Genomic DNA, 18811 nt, shown 5'->3' with positions numbered 1-18811 from the left:
TTGGCATCTGCAAAGCGGGTGTCTGAGTTAGCAGCCTTGTCTCACAAGAGCCCTTATTTGATATTCCATGAAGATAGAGCTGAATTGAGGACACGTCAACAATTTCTACCGAAGGTGGTTTCCTCTTTCCACATGAACCAACCTATTGTGGTGCCTGTGGCTACTGCCGCCTTCGCTGAGTCAAAATTTCTGGATGTGGTCAGAGCTTTGAAGATTTATATCGCAAGAACGGCTCAGATTAGGAAAATAGAGGCTCTGTTTGTCCTGTTTGCTCCCAATAGGGTTGGGTGTCCTGCTTCCAAGCAGACCATTGCACGCTGGATCTGTAACACGATTCAGCATGCTCATTCCACGGCTGGATTGCCGTTACCGGTATCGGTGAAGGCCCATTCTACTAGAAAGGTGGGCTCATCCTGGGCGGCTGCCCAGGGTTTCTCCGCATTGCAACTTTGCCGAGTAGCTACTTGGTCAGGGTCAAATACATTTGCAAAGTTCTACAAGTTTGACACCTTGGCCGATGAAGACCTTACGTTTGGTCAATCGGTGCTGCAGAGTCATCCGCACTCTCCCGCCCGTTCTAGAGCTTTGGTATAACCCCATGGTTCTAATGGTGACCCCAGCATCCTCTAGGACGTATGAGAAAATAGGATTTTAACACCTACCGGTAAATCCTTTACTTTTAGTCCATAGAGGATGCTCGGCGCCCGTCCCAGTGCGTACTGTATCTGCAGTTATTAGTTGTGGTTACACACATGTTTTGTTACGTTATTGTCAGCATGTTGCTGCATTTGTTCATGCTGTTGGCTTGTGTTCTGTTGAATGCCACGTTGTGCGGCATGCTTGAGGTTTGAGCTGGTATGAATCTCACCTTAGTTTAACAATAAATCCTTTCCTCGAAATGTCAGTCTCCCTGGGCACAGTTCCTATAACTGGAGTCTGGCGGAGGGGCATAGAGGGAGGAGCCAGTTCACACCCTTTCAAAGTCTTAAAGTGCCCATGTCTCCTGCGGATCCTGTCTATACCCCATGGTTCTAATGGTGACCCCAGCATCCTCTACGGACTAAGTATATTCTATAAAAGTAGAAGTAGCAGCTGATTGGTTGCCTTGGGCAACTTTTCCATTCCAAGTTTAGAGAACTGCAGCCTAGGGTGACTTGTGCTTACGCTTAATAACACCTGTTTTCCAATTAATCTTTTCTGCCAAGGATAGGGCTGGTGCAAGTACACACTGAAAATGATGATAGAAACCAAGTGTAGGTATAGTGGTGATCCGGCCACAGATGTGTGTACTACTTTGCATACAGTGTAGGTATAGTGGTGATCCGGCCACAGATGTGTGTACAACTTTACATACAGTGTAGGTATAGTGGTGATCCGGCCACAGATGTGTGTACTACTTTACATACAGTGTAGCTATAGTGGTGATCCGGCCACAGATGTGTGTACTACTTTGCATACAGCCAATAATACGCATTTAGGTCTGCGCATACAGTGTGGGTGCAGATATGGCTAGCGTGCTTAAATCTGCATTAGCCCCAATGTATCTGTCTTTGAGAATGGCTCTTCCAGCTCCATTACCCTCTCTGTGTCCAGGATCCATTCAATTTTAATTTAAGATCAATAAAAATTACCATTAGGAGCTGATTGGTTGGTAGTTTATCGCTCTCCACTTTATCATTTTCCAAGGCTTAATACATCTACCCTTATGCCGCACACATTAATGCCCCTTGTAACATATTATTCCACACAGTAATGCCCCTTACACATGGAAGACTCATACTTACCAGGCTATGTAGCTGCAGGTCAGACTCAGGTTGTCCAGCTTGGAGAGCTTGGTGTTGGGGGTACCCAGTGCAGGCTGGTCTTAGCCAGGAAAGTGCCAGGAGAGCTGAATACCAACCGTGCTCCTCACATCCTTTGCACCTCACATCAGTGTGTACGAGGCTGCAACGTAACATCACGATGGGCCTAATTCAGACCTGATCGCTAGCAGGCCATTTTTGCATTGCTGCGAACAGATAGTCATTTACAGGGGGAGTTTACTTTAGCTGTTGTGCGAACGCATGTGTAGCAGAGCTGTACAAACAGATCTTGTGCAGTCTTTGCACAGCCCAGGACTCACTCAGCCGCTGCGATCACATCAGCCTGTTCAGGACAGGAATTGACGTCAGGAACCCTCTCTGCAAATGCTTTGACACGCCTGCGTTTTTCCAACCACTCCCAGAAAACGGTCAGTTGCCACCCACAAACGCCTTCTTCCTGTCAATCTCCTTGCGAACATCTGTGCAAATGGATCCTTTGCACAAACCCATCGCTGAGCGGCGATCTGATTTGTACTCGTGCAACGCTCCTGCGCATTTTACACTGGATCGCCCCCTGTACGAAAACGCAGCCTAGCGATCAGGTCTGAATTAGGCCCGATGTCACATTGCAGCTGTGTCTTACAGAAACCCCGCCCGCTGAGCAGATAGATGGGAGGTATGTCCAGGGTCGGTTCTAGACCTATTACATTTACCCCCTAGTATAGAATACAAAAAAAAGATAGATAGCGCTGGTAGTACAGTAATTAAAATAAAAAAAATATTTTTTATTTTAAGATCAAAAAAGTCATAAAAAAGTAGTTTTAATATAAAATACATATATTATTACCAGCATATGTTCAAAACATCCACATTTTAAATCTAGCCACTAGATGCCACCAATAAATTTAAATAATGGGTTAATATATTCTAGAGTCCCAACAGTAATTAGGCTGTTAGTTGCTGAGTGTTATAATCCAAAAAAGCAGTATTAAACATGGGTGGTCATTCCGAGTTGTTCGCTCATTGCCGATTTTCACTATATTGCGATTAGTCGCTTACTGCGCATGGTTCGCAGAACACATGCGCATAGTTATTTTACACAAAAGTTAGGTATTTTACTCATGGCATAACGAGGTTTTTTCATCGTTCTGGTGATCGTACTGTGATTGACAGGAAGTGGGTGTTTCTGGGCGTGTGCGAAAAAACACTGGCGTTTCTGGGAAAAACGCGGGAGTGTCTGAAGAAACAGGGGAGTGTCTGGGCGAACGCTGGGTGTGTTTGTGACGTCAAACCAGGAACGAAACTGACTGAACTGATCGCAATGACTGAGTAAGTCTGGAGCTACTCAGAAACTGCTAAGAAATTTCTATTCGCAATTCTGCGAATCTTTCGTTCGCAATTCTGCTAAGCTAAGATTCACTCCCAGTAGGCGGCGGCTTAGCGTGTGCAATGCTGCTAAAAGCAGCTAGCGAGCAATCAACTCGGAATGAGGGCCATAATCTTCACTAGTATAGACCAAGCCAAGTTCACACAGTCCTCATTAGTTGGTTGGTTGGTTAGTTTGTTAGTAGTTGCTCTCAATATTAGTACAGAAGTATTATAATACTTGTAGGGCAGTGAGAGATCAAGATACATTTGATATGATGTATATGTAATATTAATTTAATAACAATATAAGAAAAGCAGGTCAGTCTGATTCAAGTGATGCTGCTGTAACACGTGGCTCTGAGTGAGCACCAAGGGAGTCTGTGGAGCAATCCAGAAGGGTTGAGCACAGTAATAGTGACCAGCAAGGGGTACCACTGACATCTTTCACCCCTTAAATCAAAGGCTTTGTGATATTTGTATAGATTGGTGTTTATCACAGCGGTATTGTCTTCCTGTTTTTCTTGTTTTATGTTCTGATAAGTAAGTTGGCTGGTCTGATGAAAAAGTTAGTTAGGTATGTGGGGCACCAGTTTTTTGAACAGACCATTTGGATCTGTCACAGTTGTTAGACTCCCCCTTCCTGCATTGACCTGTGACAAGCCCTTCTGCTGCTGGGTAACCATAGACACAGTTGCTGGAGAGGTGAGAAGCGAGTCGCCCACAAAGTCCATTCATGGACTGTGACAATATCATTGATTAGATGGTTGAAGAGTTGGGGGAGAATCGGTAGATGGTGATGGGGGTGGGGAACAAGGTGGTGGTAGAATATTGTAGGTAAGAGGTTGGGATACTAGTGGGGGGTGAGGTTGGGGAAGGAAGTGGTAAAGGTTGAGGTGGTGGGAGATCGGGATGTGTGGGTGAGAGGGTGCTGGGCAGTTATGGGGGGGATTATAGGGTAAGTGGAGGAGGTGAGTATGTAGGAAGAGTTGGGGGAGAATCGGTAGACATGGAGGTGGTGGGGAGTGGGAACAAGGTGGTGGGGGTTAGGACATTGTGGGTAAGGGGTTGGGACTTCTAGCCTCATCCTCAGCTTTCTCAACATCTAAGAGAATGAGACAAATAAGTAGACATCATTTTACTATTATTTTCATAACATATCTAACACTTACTATATAGAGATAGATATATGTCATGTATGGTGGTAACTCTTTACAAAGAGACAACATGTCCCGTGGTATAATTATGTAGGACCAGTATATAGGTTTTATTACCTGTATGACTCCTTTATTTCTTTTTTCTCCAGCTGCAAAAATAATAAAAGTGGTTAGTTACAGATCATATCCCTATTCCTGGGAAGGGACCCTTCAGGTCCGCCAATAATACTAGGTCCCAGAGATCCCACCCAAATTTATCAGCACACTGTCTCCTTTGTATAACGAAGAAGCAGAATGCCCCCTCCCCTTCACCACAACACAGTGACAAGTGACTGTTGAACTACAACTTAGGATATAAGTTCTAGCATTATTTTAACATTACTCTGAATACTGTATGTCTTCTATAATGTTTTTTTTTAGTCTTCGAAAAAATAAAAATTGTAAGATTCCGGTGTAAATTTACTAAGCACCCTGTTTATTTGAGTTGGAAATCATGGACGTAATTTCCATCTCAGTAATTTACTAAACACAAAACACGGCAGTGTTTGCTCAAATAGATATGAAACACACGGTAGAACAGACATGTACGAATAAATAGAACACAGACATTTACCAACATTCAGGGCCGGCTCCAGGCCTACTAGCACCCTGAGCGAAAACATGTAAAAGCCCCCCCCCCCCCCAATGCGCGCGCGCCCCCCAGGAAAAGTGGGCGTGGCCTCTTGGAAAGTGGGCGTGGCCTCATAACTTCATATTATTAGACTATAAATAAATATATTTTCACACACCCTCTACGCACACAATTAGCAGCCTTACACATAACAGCCACAGTAGTGTTCCTTACACACAATGTCTCCAGTATAGTGCCAGATAGACATGATATGCCCCCCAGCAGTGGCAGCTGCACACAATATGCCCCCCTAGCAGTGCCAGTTACACGATAGTGTTCACTTTTTAGGGCAGGGAGGGCACATTTTTAAGTTAGGAGGGCAAAATGATGTACATACTGTAATGCTTGGTGCCCATCTACCTACACGGCAAAGCATGGAAAGTGCGCGCCGAAGGCGCGCAGCAAAAATTTAGGGGCGTTGCTTCGTGGGGAAGGTGCGTGGCCACATAATAGTGGCAATTTGCATTACACCACACAGTAGTGCAGTTAATACACACTGCACCAGGTAGAACCTCCTAGACACTTTGCGCCAGGCAGAGCACGTTAGACACTTTGCGCCAGGCAGAGCACGTTAGACACTTTGCGCCAGGCAGAGCACGTTAGACACTTTGCGCCAGGCAGAGCACGTTAGACACTTTGCGCCAGGCAGAGCACGTTAGACACATTGCCTAGCCACAGACGCCTAGCGGGAACACTATATGATATGCTCCCCAGCCGTGCCAGCTACACATGACATGCCCCCCAGCAATGCCAGATACATAAATGGCCACACAGTGCCAGATATGTAGATACAGAAAAGCCCCCACAGTGCCAGATAAATGTCCGCACAGTGCCAGATAAATGTCCCCACAGTGCCAGACAAATGCCCCCAGTGCCAGATAAATGTCCCCACAGTGCCAGATAAATGTCCCCACAGTGCCAGATAAATGTCCCCACAGTGCCAGATAAATGCCCACAGTGCCAGATAAATGCCCCCACAGTGCCAGACAAATGCCCCCAGTGCCAGATAAATATCCCCACAGTGCCAGATAAATGCCCTCACAGTGCGCCCCACAGTGCCAGATAAATGTCCCCACAGTGCCAGACAAATGCCCCCACAGTGGGCCCCACAGTGCCAGATAAATGTCCCCACAGTGCCAGACAAATGCCCCCAGTGCCAGATAAATGCCCCCAGTGCCAGATAAATGCCCCCAGTGCCAGATATTTGTCCCCACAGTGCCAGACAAATGCCCCCAGTGCCAGATAAATGTCCCCACAGTGCCAGATAAATGCCCCCACAGTGCGCCCCACAGTGCCAGATAAATGTCCCCACAGTGCCAGACAAATGCCCCCAGTGCCAGATAAATGCCCCCACAGTGCCAGACAAATGCCCCCAGTGCCAGATAAATGCCCCCACAGTGCCAGATAAATGCCCCCACAGTGCCATCCATAAATGCCCCCACAGTGCCATCCTTAAATGATTCACCCCCCCTCCAAATACCTGCGGCGTTGGAGGGTGAGTACTGCTGTCCGGGTCCGGGTGCTGGCGGGTGGGCGGGCGGCCGGTTGCAGGTGCGGGCGGGAGGGTGGCCGGCCAGGAAGCGTCCAAGGCGCTTGTGTGCGCTGCGCCGGCGTCTGACGTTAGATACCGGCGCCGCTCAGCGCGTATAGCGCACACAAGCGCCTGCAGTGACCAGGGCCGGCTTCATGTTCGAATATGGCGGCGCCAGCGCGCAGCGCCCATTAAGGGTGGCGCCCTGCGCGGCCGCTCTATTCGAACATGCCTAGAGCCGGCCCTGCCAACATTAGTTTCTGCATACACAACCATGAATTGGCTCAGAATGCACTTTTCAAATTGAAGTCTTCTTGAGCAGCATGTTCTGAGAAGCCTGCACAGATCAGTGATCTGTGAGGTCTCCCTCCTAAGCATAACCAGCCTCAGGCTCTTTGAGCTGGTCCTTTTTCTAAAAATACACGGGGGGAAAGTGTGTGGCCCCCCTGTATTTAAAGAACCAGCCCTTGGCTCTTGGACCAGTCCTGGTTCCAAACATAGAACGGGGAAAAGGACGTAGGGTCCCCCATATTTTTAAAACAAGCACCGGGCTCCACTAGTCAAGGAGATATGCCATGGCCAGGGCTCACTGATGATGAGAACCAGTCCCACCATGTGCATAGCATAACCATCAATGGCTCCCCATCAATGGTTTATTACCAATAGTGAAACCTATTGACCATGGTGGCAGAGCAGTCAATGGTCATCCGTATGTTTCTCCTACTAACTCATCATGGGTGCTTTATATAACCTGCCAAATTATGTTCATTAATTTGTCTGTTTCTATACCTATGTGTTTGTCTTCATGTGTACTAATTAATATTTTCAACTTTCATAGACAGATTTTCTTTTTTAACTATTATGCTGTCCATTTAGAGAGACCACTGGCTTGGTCATATTGACATGTTAGGGCACAATGATCCACAATAGAAGTGACCTCTTTTCTATCTACAGGTAGTTCCTGGACATTGATTTTCCTATACTTCCCCACTTCACTAAGGGGCGGGATGTACTTAAGGGAAAATGTGGTAAAACCCCCATTTTTCAGGGATTTTACTGCACTGTCATATGTACTATAGCCTGGTCGCCGTGTTTTTTCGACGCTAAGGGTATCGCCATCTTTTTATGGCGATACCATATAGTAGCCTATGGGCTTCTTCCGCACCCACTGCCCAGCGCCAAAACTGCCGACCCCCCCTCATTAGCGTGTTTGTACATATGTGATTAGTATCGCTGTGGTGGGCGACAAAGGCCAACAATGTATTTTAATACATCCCGCCCTATAACTCAGATGCTTACTTGTTGGAAACAATCTTAAAACACTTAAACACATACCTTCTGTTTATCCCCCCTCCCCTCTCCTCCCCCACATCATTTATGTATAATCCAATGTCCCTTCCTGGGACCAAGATCACTCCTTGAAACAGGACAAGATCACTCCTTTGTAACAGGACAAGATGGCTCCACATTGGTCAGCTGGTGGCTCAGGGACAGATGTGTCAGTTTTAGGCACTGCATGACAAACAACCTTCCTGATCATAAGTCCTGGGCCTATCACCAACTAAAACATTTTGTAGACTCTTTTGCTAAATATTATGATCCTTTGAAGAGATAAGTACAAGCAACAAATTTCCCAAATACTCTAGTTCTCTACAGGCTGATTTTAGAGCATCACTGCTCTGACCTTCCAAGTTTTTAAATACAGTACATGATCGTAATTACCCAATTATAGATGCCTAATGGAAGCATCTTTAAACATAGTAATGTAAGCCTGCAGAATGTCTCCACTATTGAAATTCACAGAAGTTTTATGTCGATGGAATAAATGCCCTACTGTTCTTTATCACTCTACCCGCAGCCTAATCCACCCCGGTGCTGGCATTCCAAGTAGTGTCGGGATTCTGGCATTGGTATTTCAACTGCCGGGACCCCGATCGGATCCCATGGAATAGGCTATATACACATACAACTGCCTGCCAATCAGAATGTCTGTTACTATTAGATAATATAATAATATCTAGGTAAATAAACAGTAACATCATCTGTAGATTGTTAGTAACTTACCAATAATACAGGATAATTGCTACAATAACAACGATGCCGGCAAAGCCTCCATAAGTGACGCCATTAAATACTCTGTCAGCTATAGAAGAAAAAAATACATGTGGTTCATTTACAGCCATGTTACACATAGCAATTCAATGCTTAAACCAGTTATAGAGTGGCTTCCTTACCATGGGAAGTATTGTTATACAGGTTGAGTATCCCATATCAAAATATTCCAAAATATGGAATATTCCGAAATACGGAATTTTTTGAGTAAGACAGCGATAGTGAAACCTTTGTTTTCTGATGGCTTAATGTACACAAATGTTGTTTAATATACAAAGTTATTCAAAATATTGTATTAAATTACCTTCAGGCTGCATGTATAAGGTGTATATGAAACATAAATGCATTCTGTGCTTAGACTTGTGTCCCATTGCCATGATATCTCATTACGGTATGCAATTATTCCAAAATACAGAAAAATCCGGTATCCAAAATACTTCTGGTCCCAAGCATTTTGGATATGGGATACTCAACCTGTATTGGTAATTAGCAAAGTTAGGCAGCATGGTAAATTTAATTTCTATATGCAGTCTGTGAACTAGAAAGCCTGGGCCAGCTATAGATGTGTCCACATGCGGCTATCCTCAAGCTCCGTTGTAGCACCATGGACACTGCGATTAACCTGCGTTATGCATCTCACCATAGACTCACAAATATGTAGGCTACCACCTGTTTATGGCAACCAGACCTGAGTCCATGTACTAAACACATTCAGCTGCATAAGCTGCATATGATCATAGGAATACCAAGTAACATTGTTCAGCTTAACGTACATGGCAAATATAAAATGCATTTACCCTTCAAAGTCTGTGCAACATGATGAATCAGATTACTAGCGCGTGTGTACTGGGGAACCTGAAAAACTGCTACTAGTGTGCGTGTACTGGAGATCCTGATGAGCTGCCACTGGTGTACGTGTGTACTGGGGAACCTGATGAGCTGCCGCTAGTGCGTGTGTAGTGGAGAACCTGATGAGCTGCCGCTAGTGCTATAAAGCAAACCTGAACCATATTTATGAGAAATGTCAGAGTCATACTCACCAATCTCCCCATTAGGTGGTATTTGGTCACCATATTTTGCCAGCACCTGCTCGGCACTCCATACCTCATCTACAGATGGTGTTGTATGCTGCAGTGTTACTGCACCTGAAAGACAAACAGAATCATCAGAATGCAGGGACATCAAAATGGAAAGAGGAAGTTGACCTTCACAATCAGTCCATAAACCCACCTACATCTTGGCCCACTCAGTACACTGTCAATCAAACAAACTCAATTTTTATCCATAACTATACCATGTTATGCATTTCCCTCCCCCACACCTAGGCACTTATATGACATCAGGCTTATACAGCCCTATATTATCTTACACTATGTAGACGATAGTGATTGGACAATCCCCTGGCACAGGTGAAATGGTGTGCTCCTGCAGCAGAAACGTGTTCGTGAAGGTATAAAATGGGTAGAGGGGCACTGATTAGATCATTTGCTAATAAAATGGTTTGTCGTAAGAAGCTAACAGAGTCTGATAAGGGGATCATTGTAGGCTGTGCAATGTCATGTTTTCAGAGTGACACTGGAAGACTTGGTAACTCAGAAGAACTGGCCAGCTCAGATCCAGATCTTAACACCATTGACAACCTCTGGGATGAATTAAAGTGACGGCTGCATTCTAGACCACCTCGACCTTCAGTGTCACAGTTGGTCACTGTACTTAAGGCAGCATGGAAAAACATGCCGCCTGCTGTTGTCCAGGGACTTGTAGACAGATTGCCAAGAAAGGTGTCTGCATTAATCACTGTATGTGGTGGACCTACAAAGTACTGATGTCAATAAAATCTCATTAATCTATTTGCTCTCAATGTCCAATCACTTTTGGGGCTACAGGTGGTGCTCATGTATAGGACTCAGACTCACAGGGGGCTCACAGACAATACTGACTGCTTTCAGATCAAATTAATACCTGTGAATAAGAAGCCATGTGCACCTGGGATCAGTGGCATAGGTGGGTCACCCAGTCAGGTTGCTCATGTGTGCAGGACAAAGATCAGGCAAAGGTTGCCCCCTGTCTCAGGAATATTCACTTAATTCTGATTTTCTGTACGTCCCCCCCCTCACAGCTCTCCTGCTCCTGCTTCCATTGGCCAGCCCATTTAGACAACAAAAGAGGCACTCAGAAGGTCCCAGGCAGTGCCTCTGCTAACCTACCTATGTATGCCACTGATCCCCCCTCCAATTTGTGCACCTGCCCATGTTGTAATCTGTGCCTCTGCTCCCCTACCTGTGTGTCTTTAATCCCTCCTCCCACCTCTGCTCCTGCCCATGTCATCCTCTGTGCCTCTGCCTCCCAACTTATGTGTGCCTCTGATCCCCCCTCCCATCTGTGCTCCTGCCCACATCATCCTCTGTGCCTCTGCTCCCCTACCTATGTGTGCCTCAGATCTCCCCTCCTATCTGTGCTCCTGTCCACACATCATCCTCTGTGCCTGTCTCCCTACCTATGTGTTCCTCTGATCCCTCCTACCATCTGTGCTCCTGCCTACATCAACTTCTGTGCCTCTGCCTCCCTACCTATGCGTGTCTCTGATCCCCCCTCCCATTTGTGCCCCTGCCCACGTCACCCTCTGTGCCTCTGCCCCCCTACCTATGTACACCTTTAATCCTCCCTCCTATCTGTGCCCCTACCCACATCAACCTCTGTGCCTCTGCTAACCTAGCTATGTGTACCTCTGATCCCTCCTCCCATCTGTGCTACTGCCCACGTCATCCTCTGTGCCTCTGCTAACCTACCTATGTGTGCCTCTGCTCCCCATGCCCATCTCTGCTACTGCCCACGTCATCCTCTGTGCCTCTGCCCTTCCACATATATGTGCTTCTGATCCCCCATCCTATCTGTGCTCCTGCCCACGTCATCCTCTATGCCTCTGCCCTCCTACCTATGTGTGCCTCTGATCCCTCCTCCATCTGTGCTTCTGCCCACGTCATCCTCTGTGCCTCTGCCCTCCTACCTATGTGTGTCTCTGATCCCCCATCCCATCTGTGCTCCTGCCCATGTCACCCTCTGTGCCTCTGTCCTCCTACCTGTGTGCCTCTGATTCCTCCCATCTGTGCCCCTGCCCACGTCACCCTCTGTGTCTCTGCCCCCCTACCTATGTAAGCCTCTGATACTCCCTCCTATCTGTGCTCCTGCCTATGTCAACCTCTGTGCCTCTGCCTCCCTACCTATGTGTACCTCTGATCCCTCCTCCCAACTGTGCTCCTGCCCACGTCATCCTCTGTGCCTCTGCCCTCCTACCTATGTGTGTCTCTGATCCCTCCTCCATCTGTGCTTCTGCCCACGTCATCCTCTGTGCCTCTGCTAACCTACCTAGGTGTGCCTCTAATCCCCACTCCCATCTCTGCTCCTGCCCACGTCATCCTCTGTGCCTCTGCCCCCTACCTATGTCTGCCTCTGATCTATCCTCCCATCTGTTCTGCTCATGTCACCCTCTGTGCCTCTGCCCTCCTACCTACGTGTGCCTCTGATCCCTCCATCTGTGCTTCTGCCCACGTCATCCTCTGTGCCTCTGCTAACCTACCTATGTGTGCCTCTAATCCCCACTCCCATCTCTGCTCCTGCCCACGTCATCCTCTGTGCCTCTGCCCCCTACCTATGTCTGCCTCTGATCTATCCTCCCATCTGTTCTGCTCATGTCACCCTCTGTGCCTCTGCCCTCCTACCTATGTGTGCCTCTGATCCCTCCATCTGTGCTTCTGCCCACGTCATCCTCTGTGCCTCTGCTAACCTACCTAGGTGTGCCTCTAATCCCCACTCCCATCTCTGCTCCTGCCCACGTCATCCTCTGTGCCTCTGCCCCCTACCTATGTCTGCCTCTGATCTATCCTCCCATCTGTTCTGCTCATGTCACCCTCTGTGCCTCTGCCCTCCTACCTATGTGTGCCTCTGATCCCTCCATCTGTGCTTCTGCCCACGTCATCCTCTGTGCCTCTGCTAACCTACCTAGGTGTGCCTCTAATCCCCACTCCCATCTCTGCTCCTGCCCACGTCATCCTCTGTGCCTCTGCCCCCTACCTATGTCTGCCTCTGATCTATCCTCCCATCTGTTCTGCTCATGTCACCCTCTGTGCCTATGTCCGCTTACCTATGTGTGCCTCTGATCCCTCCTCCCATCTGTGCTTCTGCTCATGTTATCCTCTGTACCTCTGCCCCCCCTACCAATGTGTGACTCTGATCTCCCCTCCTGTCTGTGCTCCTACCCATGTCATCCTCGGTGCCTCTTCCCCCCTACCAATGTGTGCCTCTGATCCCTCCTCCCATCTCTGCTCCTGCCCACGTTATCCTCTGTGCCTCTGTCCCCCTACATATATGTGCTTCTGATCCCCCCTCCTATATGTGCTCCTGCCCGCGTCATCCTCTGTGCCTCTGCCTCCCTACCTATGTGTGTCTCTGATCCTTCCTCCCATCTGTGCTCCTGCCCACGTCATCCTCTGTGCCTCTGCCCCCTACCTATGTGTGCCTCTGATCCCTCCTCCCATCTGTGCTCCTGCCCACGTCACCCTCTGTGCCTCTATTTCCCCTCTCATCAGCGGCCCTGCTTCCTTCCCCAATTAATAGTGGCATGGTGGTATGGAGGAAGACCATGCTGTAGACCATATAACTGAACCTGATGAGCACAATTTGTCTTTACTAAATCATTAGGGCTATTTCTCACTTAACAGGTTCATCACTGGCAATAACACCGCTATCCCTGGCTATACCCCTGCCGGTTATGGCTATAAGACGGCCTTGTATGGGTAAGCCTATGTAATCATGGCAGTGCTGGTACTGTTGCAATATCTGATCAGAATAATTGAAAGAAAATCTTTGTTCTTCAATTATTATTATTTTTTTTTACTTCTAAGCACTTTTCAAATATTACTCATTTTCATATTTTCATCCTTTTATTACTTTTTCTTTCTTTTTATATTTTAAGTGTGAGGGAGGAGTATGCAGCGCATTCCTGTACTGTGAGGAGGACAATAACGTGATTCCTCTGGGAGCCTGCGCTCCATGCTACATGTCTGCATACACCATGGGTGGGGGTGTCAGGGGGTGTGAGGCGGTGGGGGGAGGAGCTCTGTCTGTCTCATTTATCCTGGACTCAACAAGTTCTAATGGCAGCCCTGATGTTCAGTATCTGCTTATAAGGGTACCATTATATATATATTGGGTGAGAGATGATGATTAGGCAGGGACTATTACTGGCACATTTGTTTACCCTTTTGTGTTTTCTACATCTAATATCTCTATCGGTTATCGCACCCTGCACGCTCCCATTTATTGCAACTATTTTATTACAAAACAGCGATAACAGGATTCGTGCGATAATTCTAGTCGGCGAAAGCGGTGATAATTATAGGAAAAACTGGGGTAATCTGCCTGTACCCCCCCCCCCCCCCCCAAAAAAAAAAAAAAAAACTAGTATAGGAAAACATTAAAGAAGTCTATTATTGGTTATAATAAAACTATTTGGTGTAATTTAATGTAGTCAAATGGCTGTTATTTGCATTTTTTTTATACGTTAAAAAATGATAGAAAGCTATTTTTTTCCAGCAAATTAAGTGATCTTATTTGGGGTACCTAAAAATGGGTATAAGTATATATTTGGCTCATTTTAGGCGATTTAAAGAAAAAAGTGTGGAAACAGACTGATTACTCCAACCTGCAAGTCTAAAAACACTTGTCCCACTCATAACACACCCCAATATGCCTGTCCCATACCTTGTGCCCCAATTTCAATCACTTTGCAGATTTTGACCCCAAAACTGACATGTCATTATTAGCTAATTAAAAAAAAAAAAAACCCTTCTAATTGTCTAATTAGTCATTCAGGGTTCTGAACCAAACCCCAACATTTTATGCGTAAAATAGGGATTTTTCACTACTTATTACCAGCTCTGAGCTAGTGACGAGAAGCCCTATGGAGACTTATCGCTGGTAATAGAATACGAATTATTGCATTTGCGATAATTTAATGTGAATCCACAATATCGCCCTTTATCAGTCAGGCAGTGTTACTTATTAGCTATGCCACTGGATACAGAAAGTCATGTGGTAATATTTGTATCCATCACACAGAGATTTGCATAATATTCACTTCAATAAAAAGTGCACAAAGCCGCCTGGGTTATATAAAGGCCTAGTACTAAAGGTAATGGTGAGGAATCTATTACAGAGAGGGGAGTCTCAGCAGCTGACATCCCCTATATCTGTACCTGTATATAATCACTATATGAAACCGTCACCTAGGCCTTACAGAATACCAAATAAAGTAGAAATGTTATAATTACTATATAACCCGTAGCCAGAGGTGAGTTGTATATTATATAACTTTGTGTCCTGACTTCTGCTGATGTGTAAATGTGGCTAAGTCACTATTTGGCCAAATAAAATGTTTTGGTTTTTTTTGTTGCTGAGTCAAAACAACTGAAATAACTGTAATGCCCACTTACCTCCATCGCGATGTAACAGCGGTTCCATGTCAAAAGATGACAATGAAAATAAATTAGAGCTCACAAGACAAAAATCTTCAGCACGAAGATATTAGCTGTCGCACTCCTTCAAAACTTCCTATCAAAAGAGGCATTTGGAACGTACGACATCACATCAGCCAAAGCTCTATTATGAAGTGTCCTGTCTATAACAATGACAGCCAGGGCCGGTGGAAGGTTTCTCGGCACCCTAGGCAAAACTTAAGCCTCACCCCCCTCCTTATTCACGTTACGTGACAGTAGTGCCTCTTATTGAAGTTGCATCACACAGTAGTGCCTCTTATTCATGTTACACCACAGTAGAGCCCATTTACATTAAACCACACAGTGGAGTCCATATTTATTTTGTGTCCCGTATCCCCTTTCCTGTTTATAAAAATGTAAAAATATTTTATATATATATATATATATATATATAACACACACAAACACACACACACACACACACACACACACACACACACACACACACACACACACACACACACACACACACACTATATATATAGTGGTCGAAGTGGAAATTTTGAAGTGGGGGTATGGAAAAGTGATGATTGCAATTATGCGCGCACCTCTGGAAAAGGGAGCATGGCCACTCAAAAGGGGGCGTGTCCTTCAGTGTAGTTTACAATACCATATACCCCTTATACACATTATGCACCACACCACAATAGTAGGACCCCTTATACTATCTAGTACTCGTGCCCCTTTCACATTATACCACACAGTATGAGCCGAAATTCACATTATACCACACAGTATGAGCCAAAATTCACATTATAGCACATGGTATGAGCCGAAATTCACATTATACCACACAGAATGAGCCGAAATTCACATTATAGCACACGGTATGAGCCGAAATTCACATTATAGCACACAGTGTGAGATGAAATTCACATTATAGCACACGGTATGAGCCGAAATTCACATTATAGCACACAGTGTGAGACGAAATTCACATTATAGCACACGGTATGAGCCGAAATTCACATTATAGCACACAGTGTGAGACGAAATTCACATTATAGCACACAGAATGAGCCGAAATTTACATTATAGCACACAGTGTGAGACGAAATTCACATTATAGCACACAGTGTGAGACGAAATTCACATTATAGCACACAGAATGAGCCGAAATTTACATTATAGCACACAGTGTGAGACGAAATTCACATTATAGCACACTGAATGAGCCAAAATTCACATTAAAGCACACAGTATGATCCAAAATTCACAGTATGCCACATGGAATGAGACAAAATTCAGGGAGAGTGACAGCTGGGACAGGGAGAGGGACATGGAAAGTGATAGCAGGGACATAGGGACAGGGAGAGTGACAGGGAAAGTGACAGCAGGGACATAGGGACAGGGAAAGTGACAGCAGGGACATAGGGACAGGGAGAGTGACAGGGATAGGGAAAGTGACAGCGGGGACATAGGGACAGGGAGAGTGACAGAGAGAAGGATAGCATGGGCATACAGTAGGGACTAGAGAGAAAGGCAGCAGGGTAAGCAGTGGCGTAACTTCAGCTCAATTGCCCAGAGGCCAGAAAAATGTTGTGCCCTCCTCCCTTGCAAAAAATTATTTGTATTTTATTGACTCCTTCCCCTGTGTGAGCCATGCACCCCCTCCCCCCGCAACACACACACACTTCTCCTGTGTGAGTGATATCACCCTCTTCCTCCTTTTCTGAGCCATGTCCCCCTTCCTACTGTGTGCGACACTGACGGCGGGATGTACTAACCTCCGCCATCGCGATAACTGCACTTTTCTCTGCGCTCTCACTCCCCGCTCCGCTGCCCGACGCTCCCCCGTCTGCTTTCTCATCCCCTTCTCCCTCTTGCTCACCGCCGCGGCCACTGTGCTCTCTCATCGCTGCGCTCCCCCTGGCCATTTTGCACATGCGCATCCAGGTTCTGCTTTTCCGGGCATACTGACCGACAGTGTGCGCATGCCCGGAAAGCAGAACCCAGATGCGGGTTCGGTGGCAGCGGTAAGAATCCCATAGGCTTCTGTAGGGTATCGCCATAAAAAGATGGCGATACCCTATGGGGCGAAAACGCAGCGGTCGGGGGTTAGTACATATGAAAATGCGGTAAAACAGGGGTTTTACAGCATTTTCCCTTTAGTAAATCCCGCCCAGTGAGAGGGAAAGAGACGCAAAGAGGGAGACAGAGAGACAGGGAGAGAGACGCAGAGACAGGGAGACAGAGCCGGGAGAAAGAGAGAGACAGGGAGAAAGAGGGGACAGCACAGGGTGAGATGCATGCAACCTTTGCCGCTCTGCGGGACGCTGGGTGATGAAGAAGAGCACCAAGGGTGCCACACACTGACGCTCCTCCTTATGTGACAGGGCGGCTGTGATCTCACCTCTAGAGTTTCCTGCACAAGAGACGCAAAATATCTGCACCGTCCGCACTTACCCTCCCTCCTTGTCCGTCATGGTGCTTGCTGGTAGCTGCGGTGCGGCGCTTCTTCCGGCCTTGCTGTCCGGACCGTGAACCCCTCCTGATCCGTGGGTGCTCCTGATCGAGAGGGGGAGCTGGTAATAAGATGAAGGAAAGGGGGGGGGGGGGCGGCAACATGTAAGAGCCCAATTGCGGGGGGGGGGGGGAAGAGGAGAAGAACGTAGGAACAAGATTGGGGAAGGGGGGGGGGGAGGAACCCAATAGCTGTGGGGCCAGGGGGGAGCTGGTAACAAGATGAAGGAAAGGGGTGGCGGCAACACGTGGGAGCCCTATTGCGGGGGGGGGGGGGGGGGGGGGGGGAGAGAAGAGATGATCCTACGGACAAGATGGGGGGGGGTGGCAGCGGGAGCACAATAGCTGTGGGGGGAGCAGCAAGTACCATTCGGTGAGCGTCAGATGCGGGAGCGAGTCGCGAGATTGCATGGAGGGGGGGGGGGGGGCGCGGACAACAAGCTGCAGTCGATCGCAGGGGGGAGACGGCGCAGGAGCGGTATCACGATGCACCAGCGGAGCGGAGCAGGCCAGCGGGTGACTGCTTGAAGCTTCATGTGCCCAAATGCAGAGGGGATGGGGGGGGGGACGCCGGACCATTGCGGGGGGGAGTGGCAGTGGTAGCTGCTCATAATGATAATGTGGGACCCCGGACTCAGGAGTACATACATGCGGCGGGCGGCAGCAGCCTGAATATAACACACTATGCGGGCTATCGCAGAAGTGTGTGTGGGGGGGGGGGGGGGGGGGGGGGGCGGCACGGCAGGGTTGCAGAATGAATCAGGTACTCACACAGACAGTCATGTCACTCACGTTGAAGAAAGACAGATTGAAGGAGACAGGAGAACGAAGTTTCGCTGGGCTGAGGCGAGGCATGATAAAGAAAGTGTTCTCTTTCAGTCACTGTGCGGTGCCGCCCTCCAGTGGTCGCCGCCCATAGGCAGCTGCCTAAAGCTGCCTAGTGGTAGCGCCGGCCCTGATGACAGCTAGAACCTGGCTGGGACTATTATGGAGACCCTGTGAAGCAATACAAGTATTGTGTCAGTGTGATGTTACTTTATCATTTCTGTTTGGGCTATTTAGTCACTAGCACACACAGCAAGTGCACTTATCTGGAACAAACCCTGTTGTCATGCAAGGGGAGCAAATACATTTATATTGTTTCTGTGCAGGGTAAA

At 47.3% G+C, this 18811-nt stretch overlaps 1 long non-coding RNA gene across 2 annotated transcripts; it reads right to left on the bottom strand.

Moving 5' to 3' along the window:
• Positions 1 to 2720: 2720 nt before the first annotated feature.
• On the bottom strand, positions 2721 to 18501 carry LOC135051272 (uncharacterized). Of its 2 annotated transcripts, none has more exons than XR_010242149.1 (6): positions 18447 to 18501; positions 17598 to 17699; positions 9678 to 9782; positions 8590 to 8668; positions 4442 to 4473; positions 2721 to 4272 (listed from the first exon to the last, which is right to left on the bottom strand). It is a non-coding gene; the product is annotated as an uncharacterized LOC135051272 (long non-coding RNA). The 2 variants fall into 2 exon arrangements; XR_010242150.1 differs by having other exon boundaries at positions 9742 to 9782.
• Positions 18502 to 18811: the final 310 nt, after the last annotated feature.

The sequence above is a fragment of the Pseudophryne corroboree genome, chromosome 2 (assembly GCF_028390025.1).
Source record: "Pseudophryne corroboree isolate aPseCor3 chromosome 2, aPseCor3.hap2, whole genome shotgun sequence".
Lineage (NCBI taxonomy): Eukaryota > Metazoa > Chordata > Amphibia > Anura > Myobatrachidae > Pseudophryne > Pseudophryne corroboree.
This window is presented reverse-complemented; position numbering and strand designations above follow the sequence as displayed.